This window comes from Macaca fascicularis, chromosome 3 (assembly GCF_037993035.2).
Source record: "Macaca fascicularis isolate 582-1 chromosome 3, T2T-MFA8v1.1".
NCBI classification, from domain to species: Eukaryota; Metazoa; Chordata; class Mammalia; order Primates; family Cercopithecidae; genus Macaca; species Macaca fascicularis.
Window position 1 is genome coordinate 42,540,479 of NC_088377.1, and position 18,803 is coordinate 42,559,281.

Genomic DNA, 18,803 nt, shown 5'->3' on the forward strand with positions numbered 1-18,803 from the left:
ACACTGTCCTTTATCAAGGGTCTCAGCAAACGTCACACCAGGAGATTATATCCCGCATCTGGCTTGGAGAGTCCCACGCCCACAGAGCCTCCCTCATTGCTAGCACAGTAGTCCAAGACCTAACTGCAAGGAGGCTGCAAGGCTGGGGGAGGGGCGCTCGCCATTGCTGAGGCTTGAGTAGGTAAACAAAGTGGTGGGGAAGCTCGAACTGGGTGGAGCCCACCACAGCTCAGAGAGACCTGCCTGCCTCTGTAGACTCCACTTCTGGGGAGAGGGCATAGCCAAACAATAGGCAGCAGATTTAAATGTCCCTGTCTGACAGCTTTGAAGAGAGTAGTGGTTCTCCCAGCGTGCAGTTTGAGATCTGAGAACAGACAGACTGCCTGCTCAAGTGGGTCCCTGACCCTGGAGTAGCCTAAATGGGGGACACCCCCACTAGGGTCAGATTGACCCCTCACACCTCACAAAACCGGGTACCCCTCTGAGATGAAGCTTCCAGAGGATAATCAGGCAGAAACATTCGTTGTTCAGCAATATTCACTCTTCTGTAGCCTCCACTGCTGCCACCCAGGCAAACAGGGTCTGGAGTGGACCTTGAGAAAACTCCTACAGACCTGCAGCTGAGGGTCATGACTATTAGAAAGAAAGCTAACAAACAAACAGAAAGGACATCCACACCAAAACCCCATCTGTACATCAACATCATCAAAGACAAAAGGTAGATAAAATCACAAAGATGGGGATAAAGAAGTGCAGAAAAACTGAAAATTCTAAAAATCTGAGCACCACTCCCCCTCCAAAGGAATGCAGCTCCTCTCCAGCAATGGAACAAAGCTGAACAGAGAATGACTTTGACGAGTTGAGAGAAGAAGGCTTCAGACGATCAAACTTCTCCGAGCTAAAGGAGGAAGTTCGAACCCATAACAAAGAAGCTAAAAACCTTGAAAAAATATTTCCTGAATGGCTAACTAGAATAACCAATGTAAAGAAGTCCTTAAATGACCTGAGAGAGCTGAAAACCATGACACAAGAACTACATGACAAATGCGCAAGCTTCAATAACTGACTCGGTCAACTGGAAGAAAGTGCGTCAGTGATTGAAGATCAAATAAATAAAATGAAGTGAGAAGAGAACTTTAGAGAAAAAAGAGTAAAAAGAAATGAACAAAGCCTCCAAGAAATATGGGACTATGGGAAAAGGCACAATCTACGTCTGATTTGTGTACCTGAAAGTGAGGGGGAGAATGGAACCAAGTTGGAAAACATCTGCAGGATATTATCCAGGAGAACTCCCCCAACCTAGCAAGGCAGGCCAACATTCAAATTCAGGAAATACAGAGAATGCCACAAAGATACTCCTCTAGAAGAGCAACTCCAACACATATAATTGTCAGATTCACCAAAGTTGAAATGAAGGAAAAAATGTTAAGGGCAGCCAGAAAGAAAGGTCGGGTTACCCACAAAGGGAAGCCCATGAGACTAACAGTGGATCTCTCGGCAGAAACTCTACAAGCCAGAAGGGAGGCGTGGGGCAATATTCAACATTCTTAAAGAAAAGAATTTTCAACCCAGAATTTCATATCGAGCCAAATTAAGTTTCATAAGTGAGGGAGAAATAAAATCCTTACAGACAAGCAAACGCTGAGAGATTTTGTCACCACCAGGCCTGCCTTACAAGAGCTCCTGAAGGAAGCACTAAACATGGAAATGAGCAACTGGTACCGGCCACTGCAAAAACATGCCAAAATGTAAAGACCATCGATGCTAGGAAGAAACCGCATCAACTAATGAGCAAAATAACCAGCTAACATCATAATGACAGGATCAAGTTCACATGTAACAATATTAACCTAAATGTAAATGGGCTAAATATTCCAATTAAAAGACACAGACTGGCAAGTTGGATAAAGAGTTAGGAGCTCTTGTAGGGCAGGCCTGGTGGTGACAAGACCCATCAGTTTGCTGTATTCAGGAGACCCATCTCATATGCAGAGACACACATAGGCTCAAAATAAAGGGATGGAGGAAGATCTACCAAGGAAATGGAAAACAAAAAACGGCAGGGGTTGCAATCCTAGTCGCTGGTAAAGCAGAGTTTAAACCAACAAAGATCAAAAGAGACAAAGAAGGCCATTACATAATCGTAAAGGGATCAATTCAACAAGAAGAGCTAACTATCCAAAATATATATGCACCCAATTCAGGAGCACCCAGATGCATAAAGCAAGTCCTTAGAGACTTACAAAGAGACTTAGACTCCCACACAATGATAATGGGAGACTTTAATACCCCACTGTCAACACTAGACAGATCAACGAGACAGAAAGTTAAGAATATACAGGAATTGAACCCAACTCTGCACCAAGCAGACCTAATAGACATCTACAGAACTCTCCACCCCAAACCAACAAAATATACATTCTTCTCAGCACCACATCACACTTATTCCAAAATTGACCACATAGTTGGAAGTAAAGCACTCCTCAGGAAATATAAAAGAACAGAAATTATAACAAACTGTCTCTCAGACCACAGTGCAATCAAACAAGAACTCAGGATTAAGAAACTCAATCAAAACTTCTCAACTAAATGGAAACTAAACAACCTGCTCCTGAATGACTATGGGGTACATAACGAAATGAAGGCAGAAATAAAGATGTTCTTTGAAACCAATGAGAACAAAGATACGTCATACCAGAATCTCTGGACACATTTAAAGCAGTGTGTAGAGGGAAATTTATAGCACTAAATGCCCACAAGAGAAAGCAGGAAAGATCTAAAATTGACATCCTAATATCACAACTAAAAGAACTAGAGAAGCAAGAGCAAATACATTCAAAAGCTAGCAGGAGGCAATAAATAACTAAGATCAGAGCGGAACTCAAGGAGACAGAAACACAAAAAACCCTCCAAAAAATCAATGAATCCAGAAGCTGGTTTTTTGAAAAGATTAACAAAATTGATAGCTAGCAAGACTAATAAAGAAGAAAAAAGAGAAGAATCAAATAGATGCAATAAAAAAAATGATAAATGGGATATCACCACTGACCCCACAGAAATACAAACTACCATCAGAGAATACTAAAAACACCTCTACATAAATAAGCTAGAAAACCTAGAATAAATGGATAAATTGCTGGACACATACATTCTCCAAAGACTAAACCAGGAAGAAGTTGAATCCCTGAATAGACCAATAACAGGCTCTGAAATGGAGGCAATAATTAATAGCCTACCAACCAAAAAAGTCCAGGACCAGAAAGATTCATAGCCGAATTCTACCAGAGGTACAAGGAGGAGCCGGTACCATTCCTTCTGAAACTATTCCAATCAATAGAAAAAGAGGGGATCCTCCTTAACTCATTTTACAAGGCCAACATCATCCTGATACCAAAGCCTGGCAGAGACACAACAACAAAAAAGAGAATTTTAGACCAATATCCCTGATGAACATCCATGCAAAAATCCTCAATAAAATACTGGTAAACCAAATCCACAGCACTTCAAAAAGCTTATCCACCATGATCAAGTGGGCTTCATCCCTGGGATGCAAGACTGGTTCAACATACACAAATCAATAAACGTAATCCAGCATATAAACAGAACCAAAGACAAAAACCACATGTTTATCTCAATAGATGCAGAAAAGGCCTTTGACAAAATTCAACAGCTCTTCATGCTAAAAACTTAATAAATTCGGAATTGATGGAACATATCTCCAAATAATAAGAGCTATTTATGACAAACCCACAGCCAATGTCATATTGAACAGGCAAAAACTGGAAGCATTCCCCTTGAAAGCTAGCATAAGACAGGGATGCCCTCTTTCACCACTCCTATTCAACATAGTGTTGAACTTCTGGCCAGGGCAACCAGGCAAGAGAAAGAAATAAAGGGTATTCAATTAGGAAAAGAGGAAGTCAAATTGTCCCTGTTTGCAGATGACATGATTGTATATTTAGAAAACCTCATCATCTCAGCCCAAAATCTCCTTAAGCTGATAAGCAACTTCAGCAAAGTCTCAGGATACAAAATCAATTTGCAAAAATCACAAGCATTCTTATACACCAATGACAGACAAACAGAGAACCAAATCATAAGTGAACTCCCATTCACAATTGCTTCAAAGAGAATAAAATATCTAGGAATCCAACTTACAAGGGATGAGAAGGACCTCTTCAAGGAGAACTACAAACCACTGCTCAATGAAATAAAAGAGGACAGAAACAAATGGGAGAACATTCCATACATTCCATGCTCATGGATAGGAAGAATCAATATAGTGAAAATGGCCATACTATGCAAGGTAATTTATAGATTCAATGCCATCCCCATTAAGCTACCAGTGACTTTCTTCACAGAATTGGAAAAAACTACTTTAAAGTTCATATGGAACCAAAAAAGAGCCTGCATTGCCAAGACAATCCTAAGTCAAAAGAACAAAGCTGGAGTCATCACGCTACCTGACTTCAAACTATACTACAAGGCTAGAGTAACCAAAACAGCATGGTACTAGTACCAAAACAGAGCTATAGACCAATGGAACAGAACAGAGCCCTCAGAAATAATACCACACATCTACAACCATCTGATCTTTGACAAACCTGACAAAAACAAGAAATGGAGAAAGGATTCCCTATTTAATAAATGCTGCTGGGAAAAGTGGCTAGCCATAAGTAGAAAGCTGAAACTGTATCCTTTCCTTACATGTTATACAAAAATTAATTCAAGATGGATTAGAGACTTAAATGTTAGACCTAAAACCATAAAAACCCTAGAAGAAAACCTAGGCGATACCATTCAGGGCACAAGCGTGGGCAAGGACTTCATGTCTAAAACAACAAAAGCAATGGCAACAGAAGCCAAAATTGACAAATGGGATCTAATTAAACTAAAGAGCTTCTGCACAGCAGAAGAAACTACCATCAGAATAAACAGGCAACCTACAGAATGGGAGAAAATTTTTGCAATCTACTCATCTGACAAAGGGCTAATATCCAGAACCTACAAAGAACTCAAAGAAATTTACTAGAAAAAAAAAAAAAACAATCCCATCAAAAAGTGGGCAAAGGATATGAACAGCCACTTCTCAAAAGAAGACATTTATGTAGTCAACAGACACATGAAAAAATGCTCATCCTCACTAGCCATCAAAGAAATGCAAATCAAGACCACAATGAGATACTGTCTCACACCAGTTAGAATGGTGATCATTAAAAAGTCAGGAAACAACAGGTGCTGGAGAGGATGTGGAGAAATAGGAACACTTTTACACTGTTGGTGGGACTGTAAACTAGTTCAACCATTGTGGAAAACAGCATGGTGATTCCTTAAGGATCTAGAACTAGAAATACTATTTGACCCAGACATCCCATTACTGGCTATATCCCCAAAGGATTATAAATCATGCTGCTATAAAGACACATGCACACATATGTTTATTGCATCACTATTCACAACAGTAAAGACTTGGAACCAACCCAAAGGTTCATCAATGATAGACTGGATTAAGACAATGTGGCACATATACACCATGGAATACTATGCAGCCATAAAAGAGGATGAGTTCATGTCCTTTGTAGGGACATGGATGCAGCTGGAAACCATCATTCTCAGCAAACTACTGCAAGAACAGAAAACCAAACACCACATGTTCTCACTCATGGATGGGAACTGAACAATGAGAACACCTGGACACAGGAATGGGAATATCACACACCAGGGCCTGTTGTGGGGTTGGGGGAGGAGGGAAGGATAGCATTACGAGATACACCTAATGTATATGACGAGTTAATGGGTGCAGCACACCAACATGGCACATGTATGCATATGGCACATGTATGCATATGTAACAAACCTGCACTTTGTGCATATATTCCCTAGAATATAAACTATAATAAAATAAAATAATAAAATAAAAAAGGGACGATGAAAATAAATGAAACGTAACACACAGTGTGTGAGATAATGTTTTAATACATATCTAAAAATGCCTTAAAATTCAATAGAAATAAAATAAAATCTTCTAAAACTTGACAAAAGGAAACAACAAAAATTACAGACTGGAAAAGCCTGGCTGACTGGAGTGATGTCCTGTCTCAAGAAAGAACAAACAAACACACAAACAAACAAAGAATTCTGAAAGCAGAGAATCAAACAGATATTTGTACACCGTTCTTTCTTCTTCCTACTGGCACTCTTCATAGTAGGAAAAGGCAAAAACAACCCAAATGTGTCACGAATTGCTTCATCAGTTTTTTAGGATCTGAAATACTGCCTCAATTTTCAGTTACTCATTGTGGGGTGGACCTGTAGTTACCACATTTGGTCCAAAATTTTATGCTGATGAAGGTAGACCTGTCCTGCATTTTCAGAGGGACAGAATTCTGGTGTTTCTCCAGGTTCCTTGGCTTACCAGGAATGAAGATCCGGGAAGAATGTATGTGTTTATGTATGTATGTATGTACATAATTATTTCCTGTTTTTAAATTGAAAAAATATGGGATACATGTGCAGAACGTACAGGTTTGTTATATAGGTATCCTTTGCCATGGTGGTTTGTTACACCTATTGACTCATCCTCTAAGTTCTCTTCCCTCACCCCCAGTCCCCAGCGGGCCGTGTTGTGTGTTGCTCCCCTCACTGTGTCCTTGTTTTCTCAATGTTCAACTTTCACTTATTAGTGAAAACATGCGGTGTTTGATTTTTTTGTTACTGTGTTAGTTTGCTCAGTATGATGGCTTCATCCATGTGTCTGCAAAAGACATGATCTCATTCCTTTTTATGACTGCATAGTATTTTATGGTGTAAATGTACCACATTTTCTTTATCCAGTCTAGCACTGAAGGGCATTTGGGTTGGTTTCATGTCTTTGCTATTGTATATAGTGCTGCAAAAACTTACATGTGCATGTGTCTTTATAGTGGAATGATTTATATTCCTTTGGGTATATAGCCAGTAATGGGATTACTGGGTCAAATGGTGTTTCTGGTTCTAGATCCTTGAGGAATCACCATACTGTCTTCCACAATGGTTGAACTAATTTACAGTTTCCCCAACAGAGTAAAAGCGTTCCTCTTTCTTCTCAGCTTCACCAGCATCTATTGTTTCTTAACTTTTTAGTAATCACCATTCTGATGGGTGTGAGATGGTATCTCATTGTAGTTTTGATTTTCACTTCTCTGATGATCAGTATTGTTGAGCTTTAAAAAAATATATTTGTTGGTTAGATAAATGTCTTCTTTTGATAAGTTTCTGTTCATATCCTTTGCTCACTTTGGATGGGGTTGTTTGTTTTTTTGCTTGTAAATATGTTTAAGTTCCTTGTCAATTTTTGTTATTAGACCTTTGTCAGATGGGTAGGTTGCAATAATTTTCTCCCATCCTGTAGGTTGATTGCTCATGCTGATGATAGTTTCTTTGCTGTGCAGAAGGTCTTTAGTTCAATTAGATCCGAGTTGTCAATTTTGGCTTTTGTTGCAATTGCTTTTGACATTTTTGTCATGAAGTCTTTGTCCTTGCCTGTGTCCTGAATGGTATTGCCTAGGTTTTCTTCTAGGGTTTTTATGGTTTTGGATTTTACATTTAAGTCTTTAATCCATCTTGAGTTAATTATTGTATAAGGTGTAAGGAAGGGGTCAAGTTTTGGTTTTCTGTATATGGCAAGCCAGTTTTCCCAGCATCATTTACTGAATAGGAGATCCCTTCTCCCTTGCTTGTTTTTGTCAAGTTTGTCAAAGATCAGGTGGACATAGATGTGTGGTGTTATTTCTGAGGTCTTTGTTCTACTCCATTGGTCTATATGTCTGTTTTGGCAGCAGTAGCCTGCTGTTTTGGTACCGTAGCCTTCTAGTACAGTTTGAAGTTAGCATAATGCCTCCAGCTTTGTTATTTTTGTTTATCATTGTCTTGGCTATATAGGGTATTCTTTGATTCCAAATGACATTTAAAATAGTTCTTTCTAATTCTGTGAAAAATGTCAACGGTATTTTGATGGGTATAGCATTGAATCTATAATGTTTGGGCAGTATGGCCATTTTCACAATATTGATTCTTCCTATTCATGAGGATGGAATGTTTTCCAATTAAATCTGTGTCCTCTCTTATTACCTTGAGCAGTGGTTTGCAGTTCTCCTTGAAGAGGTCCTTCACATCCCTTGTACTCCTAGTTGTATTCCTAGGTATTTTACTCTCTTTGTAGCAATTGTGAATGGGAGTTCATTCTTGATTTGGCTCTCTGCTTGAGTATTGTTGGTGTAATGGAATGCTTGTGATTTTTGCACAATGATTTTGTATCTTGAGACCTTGGTGAAGTTGCTTATCAGTTCAAGAAGTTTTTCAGTTGAGATGATGGGGTTTTCTAAATATGAAGTCATGTAATCTGCAAACAGAGGCAAGTTGACTTTCTCTCTTCCTATTTGAATACCCTTTATTTCTTTCTATTGCCTGATTGCCCTGGCGAGAACTTCCAATACTATGTTGAATAGAAGTGGTTACAGAGGGCTTCCTTGTCTTGTACCAGTTTTCAAATGGAATGCTTCCAGCTTTTGCCTATTCTTTATGATATTGGCTGTATGAAATAGCTCTGATTATTTTAAGGTATGTTCCATCAATACCTAGTTTATTGAGAGTTTTTAACAGGAAGGGATGTTGAATTTTATCAGAGGCATTTTTGCATGTATCAAAATAATTGTCTGGTGTTTGCCTTTGGTTCTGTTTATGTGATCAATAACATTTAATGATTTGTGTATGTTGAATCAGCCTTTCATCCCAAAGATACAGCCCACTTGATCATGGTGGATAAGCTTTTTGATGTGCTGCTGGATTCGGTTTGCCAGTATTTTATTGAGAATTTTTGCATCGATGTTCATCAGGGATAATGGCCTGAATCGAGCAGGGGTGTGTGTGTGTGTGTGTGTGTGTGTGTGTGTGTGTGTGTGTTTACCTCGGTTTGCCAGTAGGTTGATGTGTGTGTGTGACGTGTGTGTGTGTGTGTGAATGTGTGATAGAGAGCCAAATTAGGGCAGAGGAGGCTCCCCGGCCTGCCATGACATTGAATGTTCTGAATTCAAGATGCTCCAATGGACTGTGTCAGTTGGCCTTCAGCCAGGAGGTGGTGCTTGAAAAAGACTGGCAGCTGTGGTGGTAGTGGTGAGATTTGGACTTGCCTTATGTTACCCATGGGAGGTACTCTGGTGTCTCAGGGAACGGGTAGAGCCAAAGGGCTTCTAAAAGTTTCTTCTGTTATTTGTGTTAATCTACCAGGGTAGGTGGTTGAGCAAAACCAGGTGGGAACTAGGTCAGGTAAAGTGATGCTCTGGCTCTCTACATGTGGGACAAGCAGTGGCTCCAGTGGGAATTGGAAGGCAGTTCTTGGGCCACTGGGGTAATTTTCCAGAGAGAAGTGAAGCTGCCTCTGCCTCTGTACAAGGAGAGTCCATATGAAGAATGGGGAGTAGCAGCTTGGCAGTAAGCCCCATCCAGCTCCCACACCCTTGGCAAGGCAGGTCTCACACCCACAGTGTTCCACTGGGAGTAGCTAGCTAAGTTTCAAGAAGTCTGAACTCAGAGCTCAAAACTGACCCATACCATAATCCTCTCCTATTGAGACAGCAACTGCAGCTTTCAGGCCACATCCCTCCTGATCCACCTGCAGAGCAGGGGCATCCAGCTCCTGTGCTTGCTGCTGCATCACACGTCCCACTCACCTCTCAGTTCTGGCCTGGGGAGTTTGTCCCCTCACAAGATTATATCAAACATTTCAGTTGGAAGGTTCTCTCAACCTGTGACCACCATTTGAGTTAGCTGGCAGACTTCTGGGAGGTCCTCTCTGAGGTAGAATCGGAAATGGCTTCCCTCCATCCTGCCAGAAACTGGGAACGCGCTGGAGACTCAAAGCGCATCCCAATGCCACTCCTCATATACTCATCACCCTTCACTAAATCAACTCCAGCTCTGAGTAGGATTAAGGCCTTCCCCTATGGCCTAGATTGATAGGTTTCCCAATGGAAGTGTATATCTTACAGTCAGTTTATCCCCCTCTCACACCCTCGAAACCCAAAATTTTCTGCCTAGCTTATGGCGTAACCTGCATCCTGCTGCTTCTTTCAAATGGTCTGTGGCTTATTTCAATTTTCCTGTTAAGTTCCTGTGTTGCTTCTTGAAAGAAAGTTCAGTGTGAATCTCTACACACCACTTTGTCTTTCCAAGTGCAAGAGGCAGGCTAACAATGCCTTCAATCCACCATCTTGGAAAACAAAAATAACAGTTTTCTCATTTTTAAAGGTTTTGTTAAGATCTGTTAATGACTCACAAAGAAATAGTATTGGGTATATTTGAAATTAGTATTTATTCATTTATGTTGATAAGTGAAAATATAAGATGGTTATCAAGATGGAAGTACTTAATATGTATATTTCAATATTCTTAGATGCAAAGAACTTCACTTTTGATGTATTTTTATTTTACATCAGTTTCATTTCAACTTAGGTTTAAGGGGTTCTTGATAATCTGACATGATAAGTGGTGTTGGAATTGGCACTAAAATCCACCATGCTCTACAGCACTTCATCCTTCTTCAGCAGGCACCAATTTGATCTTCTACTACTTTGCAGACATCTCTTCTGCAAACACCAGACAAATTGAGACAATGACCTTCAGCAGCACCCAAACCACCTCTCACTGCAGGAAAGAAGATCCAGTGAGATCTACATGGTCCACAAATGGAATGTAAATCCATAAACACTCTTAAGTAAGAGAATAAATTTAGTATGAGCATTTTTACGTGGGAGCTTTTGAAATGGTTGCTGCTCATATGTCAGAGACACATGCAGATTAAGAAAGGTAGTAGTTCCAATCCTGGTTTGGCACAACAGTCACGGTATTTTTAGTGGGGGAAAAGAGCTGTGGGAGGGGATGGTACATCTTCATCTTTTCCTCTGCGTTTTCTCTCAGAAATGGCTGTTGCTTACCGCAGGGCAAAAATGCCAGTGTCTTCTGCCAGAGTGGGTTACTGAGGGCCATGGTGGTTCCACCTTGTGGCTGATACTGATAGTCCCTTTCTGCTTTTTTTCGTTCCTAGCCAAAAAAGATATTTCTGCAGTCTCAGGTATGCTGATTTCAGCAGTTGTTTTTTTCTATATGGCTATTTTTTTTTTCTTTCACTCTCTCTCTCTCTTTTTTTTTCTTTTTTCTTTTTTTTTTTTTTTTTTTTTTGGCTTCACTGTGTTGCCGTGGCTTCTTAAGTGGTCCCTTGAACCCTCCCAGTGCTATTTTGGTTTGTACTTAGCTATCTATATATTTTTTCTTGGGGGAAGTATAGAGTTAAAGGCTGGTGTATCCTGCTCTTGCTCCCCCAAGTGATTTCATTCCCCCAAGCTAATATTTCAGGCTTTCAATTTATCCGTGCTTTCATCTGTCCAAACGTAAGTGGAAATTACTTTTTCTCTCCACATTTAGATTTGCTCTACCTACTTTAATTGCTAATAGTGTCTTAGTCATAGGATAGATTAGTTAGAAAAAAGTATATTTTTGACATTATAAATGATCCTTTCAATTTGTGTCTAAAAGTGGAAAATATTAGAAAGCTTAACATTTATTATTGTGTCCAGACCAGTATTTCCTCCAGATGACCTTTATTACAACAAAGATAATTTAATGAAGATCTCTCTAATGGTAAAGCTGATGGCTTTGTGCTGTTATAATATCCTTAAAATAAAGTGACAGTCTAGTGGAAAGACCAACTAAAGCAAGGGTTAGGAAAAAATCAGTTATTACCTTCATTTTGGTCTCACTCTGCATTAATAGTTTTCATTGTGTCAAAGATTTATTATTCATTAAGCAAATGTTCATTTAATAGTAAATGGATCCTATTAAAGATGATTTTTAAAATGATAATCACATTACTTTTATTCACATCTGTCTACTGATGCCATTCACAGATGAGAATGGTATAACGTTATTTTATTTTTTTCATTTTGCCACATCTTTATTTACTTAGGTTTATGCTGTATCAAACAATGTATGTGTGGGAGTAATGGGTGATGCAGGAATGCATGAGAGGGAGGTTTAAGCTCTTTAACTTCGAACAATTAAAATTAGCAACATAATATTGAAATACATGCATAACACTCAAGTGGTACTTTCAAAATAGTGTATATTTCCTCTGTTTATTTGTAGCTTTTAAACCCAGCTAGAAGTATTCTATTTCTTTTAGGCACCATAAGTCTGAAAGTCTGTAGTGAAAGCTACAAGTAGTAAATGATGCTAATTCATGTGCTCCCACCTGTGGAAGAATTGAATGTCTTAGATAAAAAAAAGATGGTGCAATTGGTGTACCAAGTATCTTAGAATATAATTTGGTGGTGGTTTTTCTGTTTCTGTAGCAGAGTAACATATATAATATATCCAAGTCATCAAGTTATTTAAATATGCCTTTAAACAGGGAGAACTGAAAATAATACTGTGAATCCTGGTAAGCATTTAAAAATAATGAGGAGAATATTGCCTTTACAAAGTCAAAATTTGTCTGAATACAACCCATATAGCAATTTCATAGCAAAACATTCCTTCAATCCTATTAAAGTCAGAAGGAAAAGAAGAATGTCCACTGTCAATGCTGTATTAATATAGTTCTAAAAGTTTTGAACAATGAAACATATTGTAAGAAGAGAAGTCAGAGGAGACTTGAGCCCATTGTTTTTCCTCTCCTTCTATACCTCCCAAAATACCATTGGAATGTTGTAACATTTTGAAGAATCTGTAGTAGTGTCCCAAATCATAGAATACTATGAATGCATCTGAATCTGAGATATCCCCAAAAGATACAAAATAGGTGTGACTAGAATGAATGAAAGATTTAGGCTTTTGGCCATGACTGCAAGTTAGCTGCTCTCAAGTGACTGCTGCTATAGAACAAATATATAGTAGAGGATCTCTTTGAAACATTTCTATCCCTGAAAATGGTTAGGCAAGTTCTTAAAATATCTCCTCTTTCAAACACAAAAATAGTCTGTGAACTGGAGCTTGAGCAGTGGGCACTTTGTACTGGATAGCTGATGGAGGGGGGTGAGGGTTTCCCAGATCTTCTGGGAAGATCTGCTATGATCAGTAATGCTAATGATGGTACTACTGACTCTTGGGCCATCAGAAATTCCAGTTTGTTAATGCTGAAACTTCTATATTGAGTTAAAGCATTGAGTCAGCTTCCCAGAGGAAGTCTGGATAATAGCATTCTCATTTCAGACCATAAAATGATGTCAGGTTAAGGATGAACAATGAGTTCAGTATTAAAAATGATCAGGTAAGCAAGACACCGTGAATAAAAGTTAATGAAATGAATAGCATATGTAGACCCTTTAAAACTAAATATATTGAAATCATCAATGTGGAGAAATAATTAAGCAGGTGTGTATCAATTGTTTAAAGAAACAATCTACTATTACAAAGATGTAAAAACAATAGTAAAACAATATAGATGATAGAAAAAATGGGCAGGTCTGGCTGGGCATGGTGGCTCATGCCTGTAATCCTAGCACTGTGGGAGGCCAAGATGGGTGGATCACGAGGTCAGGAGTTCAAGACCAGAATGCCCAAGATGGTGAAACCTTGTCTCTACTAAAAAATATATATATAAAAATTAGCCGAGCATGGTGGCGGGTGCCTGTAGTCCCAGCTACTCAGGAGGCTGAGATAGAAGAATCTCTTGAACCCGGGAGGTGGAGGTTGCAGTGAGCCAAGATCACACCACTGCACTCCAGCCTGGGCAACAGAGCGAGAATCCGTCTCCAAAAAAAAAAAAAAAAAAAAGGCAGGTCTGAAACAAGAAAATAATTTAAAAATAATGCAGGTTATTAATGATATATTAGACACAGGTAAGAGGATAACTAGTGAAGAAAAAAATGTTTACATGATATACCCAGAATATCGCATGGAAACACAAGGTCTAACATTTATTTAATTCAAATATGGGGGGAGAGAAGTGTAAAAGGATTCACCATTTCAAGAGATTCTCAGAAAGAAATTAAGAAATGGTATAAACCCATTGATTCAAAGAATATATTTCTAACAGATGATATAAAAATCAACTCACTTTAGTTAAATTATAAAACATTAAAACCAAACACCAGACCATACAAACATTGAAAAAAGGATAATTTATAATGAAATAATATTTATCTGATTATTAAAGAAAGAAAGAAAGAAAGAAAGAAAGAAAGAAAGAAAGAAAGAAAGAAAAAAGCATTAGTGAGGGAGGGCGAGTGAGAGTGAGTGTGTTTGGGCCCCTACTGATGATGCTAAACTATCACAAGCCCACACTCAGCCTTTCAACATTTGCTGGAGATTCACTTGTTCACTCATTCACTAAAAATGAGTAAACTAGTATCAACAAATGTCGAGAGAAAATAACTGTTAATATAGAATTGGGTACTCAGTAATGCTGTCTTTCAAGATCAAAAATAACAATATGAAATTGACAGATAAAAATTAAAATTGTTCACTACCAAAAGATCTGCAGCAAATAAAATTTCAAAGGCTACATATCAGAAAGAAAGAACTTAACCCAAAAGCTGATATTAGAGTCGACTTGGAATTCCATAAATATCACTAAACTGATGATAATAGTAACACTTTCTGACATGTGGGGATTCTGAAAAGAAGTGAACTTTTACTTTTGTTTAGAATTTAGACAGTTGTAGAAAAATGCTCTTGCCCTGACAAAGAGAATAAGCTGGATAATCTATAGATCATAGATTTCATTTTGAAACACAGAACTGAGGTCTCAAAAAAAGCTAATTATTTTAAATTCAGAGTGATGAAGCCCTGCTGAAAAAAGAACGGATCCACAGATGCTTTGTGCCTAGCTGAGTTGCAGCAGCAGAAGCAGGAGGAAGCTGCCCTTGATGGAGATAACAAGGAAACAAGTGAATCTCCAGCAAATGTTGAAAGGCTGAGTGTGGGCTTGTGATAGATTAGCATCATCAGTAGGGGCCCAAACACACTCACTCTCACTCACTTTCCCTCACTAATGCTTCTTTCTTTCTTTCTTTCTTTCTTTCTTTCTTTCTTTCTTTCTTTCTTTCTTTCTTTCTTTCTTTCTTTCTCCTTCTCCTTCCTTCCTTCCTTCCTTCCTTCCTTCCTTCCTTCCTTCCTTCCTCCCTCCCTCCTTCCCTCCCTCCCTCTCTTCCTTTCTCTGTCTCTCTGTCTCTCTGTCTCTCTCTCTCTCTCTCTCTCTTTCTTTCTTTGGAGTCTCACTCTGTCGCCCAGGCTGGATTGCAATGGCGCGATCTTGTCTCACTGCAACCTCCGCCTCCAGGGTTCAAGCGATTCTCCTGACTCAGCCTCCCAAGTAGCTGGGACTACGGGCGCATGCCACCGTGCCCGGCTCGTTTTTTGTATTTAGTAGAGACGGAGTTTCACCGTGTTAGCCACTGACCTCGTGATCTGCCCACCTCGGCCTCCCAAAGTGCTGGGATTACAAGCGTGAGCCACAGCACCCGACCCCACTAATGGTTTTTTCATGACCTATCTTGTGTGCTCCTAGGTAAGATCGGATGGAGAGCAGAACTACCTGAGACCCTTTTGAGGGACAGGCATGTAGGAACTGCTGCAGTTTGAGGTGAGAGCAAGGTAAAGGTCTTACTGTGAGAATCGGGTAAAATCCTCTGTTACTGGGGAGTGGGTGGGGGAGCTGAGACAATGCCCCATTCACTCTCTTTTCTCACAGGTGCATAAGCAGAGGGGCCTGATGTCTGAAGACAGGGCAGGGCAGGTAGATGAGAGAAACAGATTCTCTGGTCTTTCACTGAGTGTGAGGCAGCTACTGTCCAAGGCTGGGCAAGGGATGGGAGCCCTGAGAGATTCTTGAGGTGCAGAGATAGAGGCTTGCTGAGGATGAAAGTGTACAGGAGAGCTAAGAGAGGCTCCAGTGCTGACCATGGCATTCTGCAAGAAGAGAAAATCTGTATGTAGTGGTTTATGAGGGAAAATCATGAGTTCAATTTTGGATATCTATGACTTTTGAAATTCAGTGTCCAAGTAGATATACCAGTTATGCAGTTGGATAATTTATTATAAGCCTGCAGTTCAAAAGGAGGTCCAAAAGGAGAATTTAAGAGGATGAGACTTGCTGAGCCCCTCCAGAGTGTGTGGTGAGGGAGAAGAGAAGAGGATCAGGAACTGAGCTCTGGAGCTCTCCAATAGGAAGTGTGACGGGAAAAGATGAGGAAGAAACAAAGGAAGCCGAAGTGGTAGCTCCAGTGAGATAGGCTGAGAATCAAGTGAATGTGCTGTCCTGGAAGCCAAGTGAAGAAAGTATACTATGAAGAAGGAAGTGATTGTTTGTGTCAAATGCTGCTAATAGGCCAATTAAAGTTGTAGTAAAAAATGATCATTGGATCTAGCAATATGGAGATTATTGGTAACTTTGACAAAAGTGGTGTCAATAACATGATCGAAAAAAGGGGAGAGAGCCCAACTGTGATATATTTAAGAGACAATGAGAGGAGAGGAATTGAAGACAGAGAGTATGGACAACTCTTTTAAGATGTTTTGCTGAAAACTAGAGCAAAAAATAGACTGACAGCTGGCATCAGAAGAAAAGCAAGGACATGCTTAACAGCATATTTGTATGCTGATGGTAATAATTTACTAGCATAAAAATTGATGACACAGTCACAATTGATGACACATGATGTAGTGAACTGCAACAGGAAAATCCCCCAGTACACAGCAAAGAGGGAATATAATACACAAATATATTTTTTAAAAAATTATTTGAATCTCTGAAACATGTTTTGACATTAACCTTTCATTCCTGCAATAGTTATTTTAAGCATGTTCTCATTTGTCCAGTGTTGCCAGGTTATTATAAAGTATATTAGACTTTATGAAAAGCGTTTTTTAAAATGTTAGTTTTTTTCTCATTTGTTTCATTAATTTATATTTTGTATTTATAACTTTCCTTTTATCTTCTTTAGGTTTATTATGCGGTTTTTTTCCAAAAGCCCTCAAAATGCATGCTTAGACCATTAAATTTTAGCCGGTTTAGTATTGAAAGTGATGTTACCCATTTCTGTGTGGTTACCTGTAATATACCACGAGCGGCACTTCTTGGTGTCTTTACTTATTATTAATTCACTTGTCTGAAGTTCCTTTAACTCTCCTTTCTAGTCCTAAGTTTCACTTTGCAAATCATTTGTTATTCATAGCCACGTAAAATAGAATTTATTTTGAAAAGTCTCTCATATAATTTTCACTTATTCTAGGATTATAATTTTTCTGTTTGTCTCTTTGAATAAAACTTTCAGATTTGTCAACACTCATTTAGCAGTAGCTCCTATTGATAGAATTCCAAACATCTCTTTTGACCTAGTGAGCAAATATAATAATAAATGCTGCTGAAATTCAATCCTGTCAGATCTAACTGCCTGCATATAAATTTCCAGGTCCCACAAAGGCATCTCATTGAGGTCACGTTCTGTTGTATCCTTACTTTGTATCTTGAGATGCCTTGGTGGGGCATGGAAATTGATATGTAGGCAGTTTGATCTGACAGGATTGAATTTCAGCAGCATCCATTATTATATCCACTCACTAGATCAAAAAACATGGATGGAATCTTATCAACAGGAGCTACTGCTAAATGAGTCTCTTTTCTATTTTTCCCTATTATAATCTTAGTGAATCTGTAAATATTAGGTTCTTGAACCCACAGAACTGATTCTAGGATCTTGCTTGGCCAGGGATATAGCCTTCTAATCTGCAGAACCTTATAGTAATCAGCTACCAACTTACCTGGGGATAAAAGAATTGAAAAAAGAAGGAGAATAAGAAGAAGCAAATGGAGTCTCATGGCTGAAGGGCCAGCATCAATGTGGGTTGAGCCTGGAGTCTCTGGACATGGTAGGTCTGAGCCTTTTTATGATGCTGTCTGAGTCTGTGATTTGTTCTTGGTTGGTAGAGCCTAACGAAAAGAGAATAACTAAATCTTCCACAAGAAACTTCCGGGGACACACAAGTACCTAAATGTGGTGATATCTCAATGGATGAGAAAGCAGGTGAATGCTATTATTTCCAAAAGACTCAGGATGTCTTATTGTCACCTGCTTTCTTTATTATTTTCAACATGCACATGCAATAATCATTGCTCTTACTTTAAGTATAAAGTATTGTTTGCCAGGCAATATAGTAGGAACTGAAGTAAAATTGTTATACAAAAACAGTATGTAATTAATGGATATAGTTTGGCAAATTTGCACATATATATTACTCTTGTTACCACAATGAATATCCAGGTAATAATATACCCATCACCTCCAAATGTTTCCTACATCCCTTTATTGTTGTTGTTGTTGTTGTTGTCAGAATCCCTAAGATCGACCTTCTTAACAAATTGTTAAATACAAAATACCTCAGTAATAACTATAGGTACTATGTTTTAGAGCCTATCTCTGTAATTGACCCATTTTGCATAGCTTTAACCCTTGAACAATAACTCCCCGTACTGCTCTTTCCCACTCAGTAAAATACCAAACTCTTTTTTTTTTTTTTTTTTTTTTGAGACCGAGTCTTGCTCTGTCACCCAGGCTGGAGTGCAGTGGCCGGATCTCAACTCACTGCAAGCTCCGCCTCCCGGGTTCACGCCATTCTCCTGCCTCAGCCTCCTGAGTAGCTGGGACTACAGGCGCCTGCCACCTCGCCCGGCTAGTTTTTTGTATTTTTTAGTAGAGACGGGGTTTCACCATGTTAGCCAGGATAGTCTCGATCTCCTGACCTCGTGATCCACCCGTCTCGGCCTCCCAAAG

General features: G+C 39.1%; 1 pseudogene; it reads right to left on the minus strand.

Annotated features, from left to right (window-relative positions):
• Window positions 1-10,474: 10,474 nt before the first annotated feature.
• Window positions 10,475-17,851, minus strand: LOC135969863 (beta-defensin 109-like; annotated as a pseudogene).
• Between the last annotated feature and the right edge of the window lie 952 nt (window positions 17,852-18,803).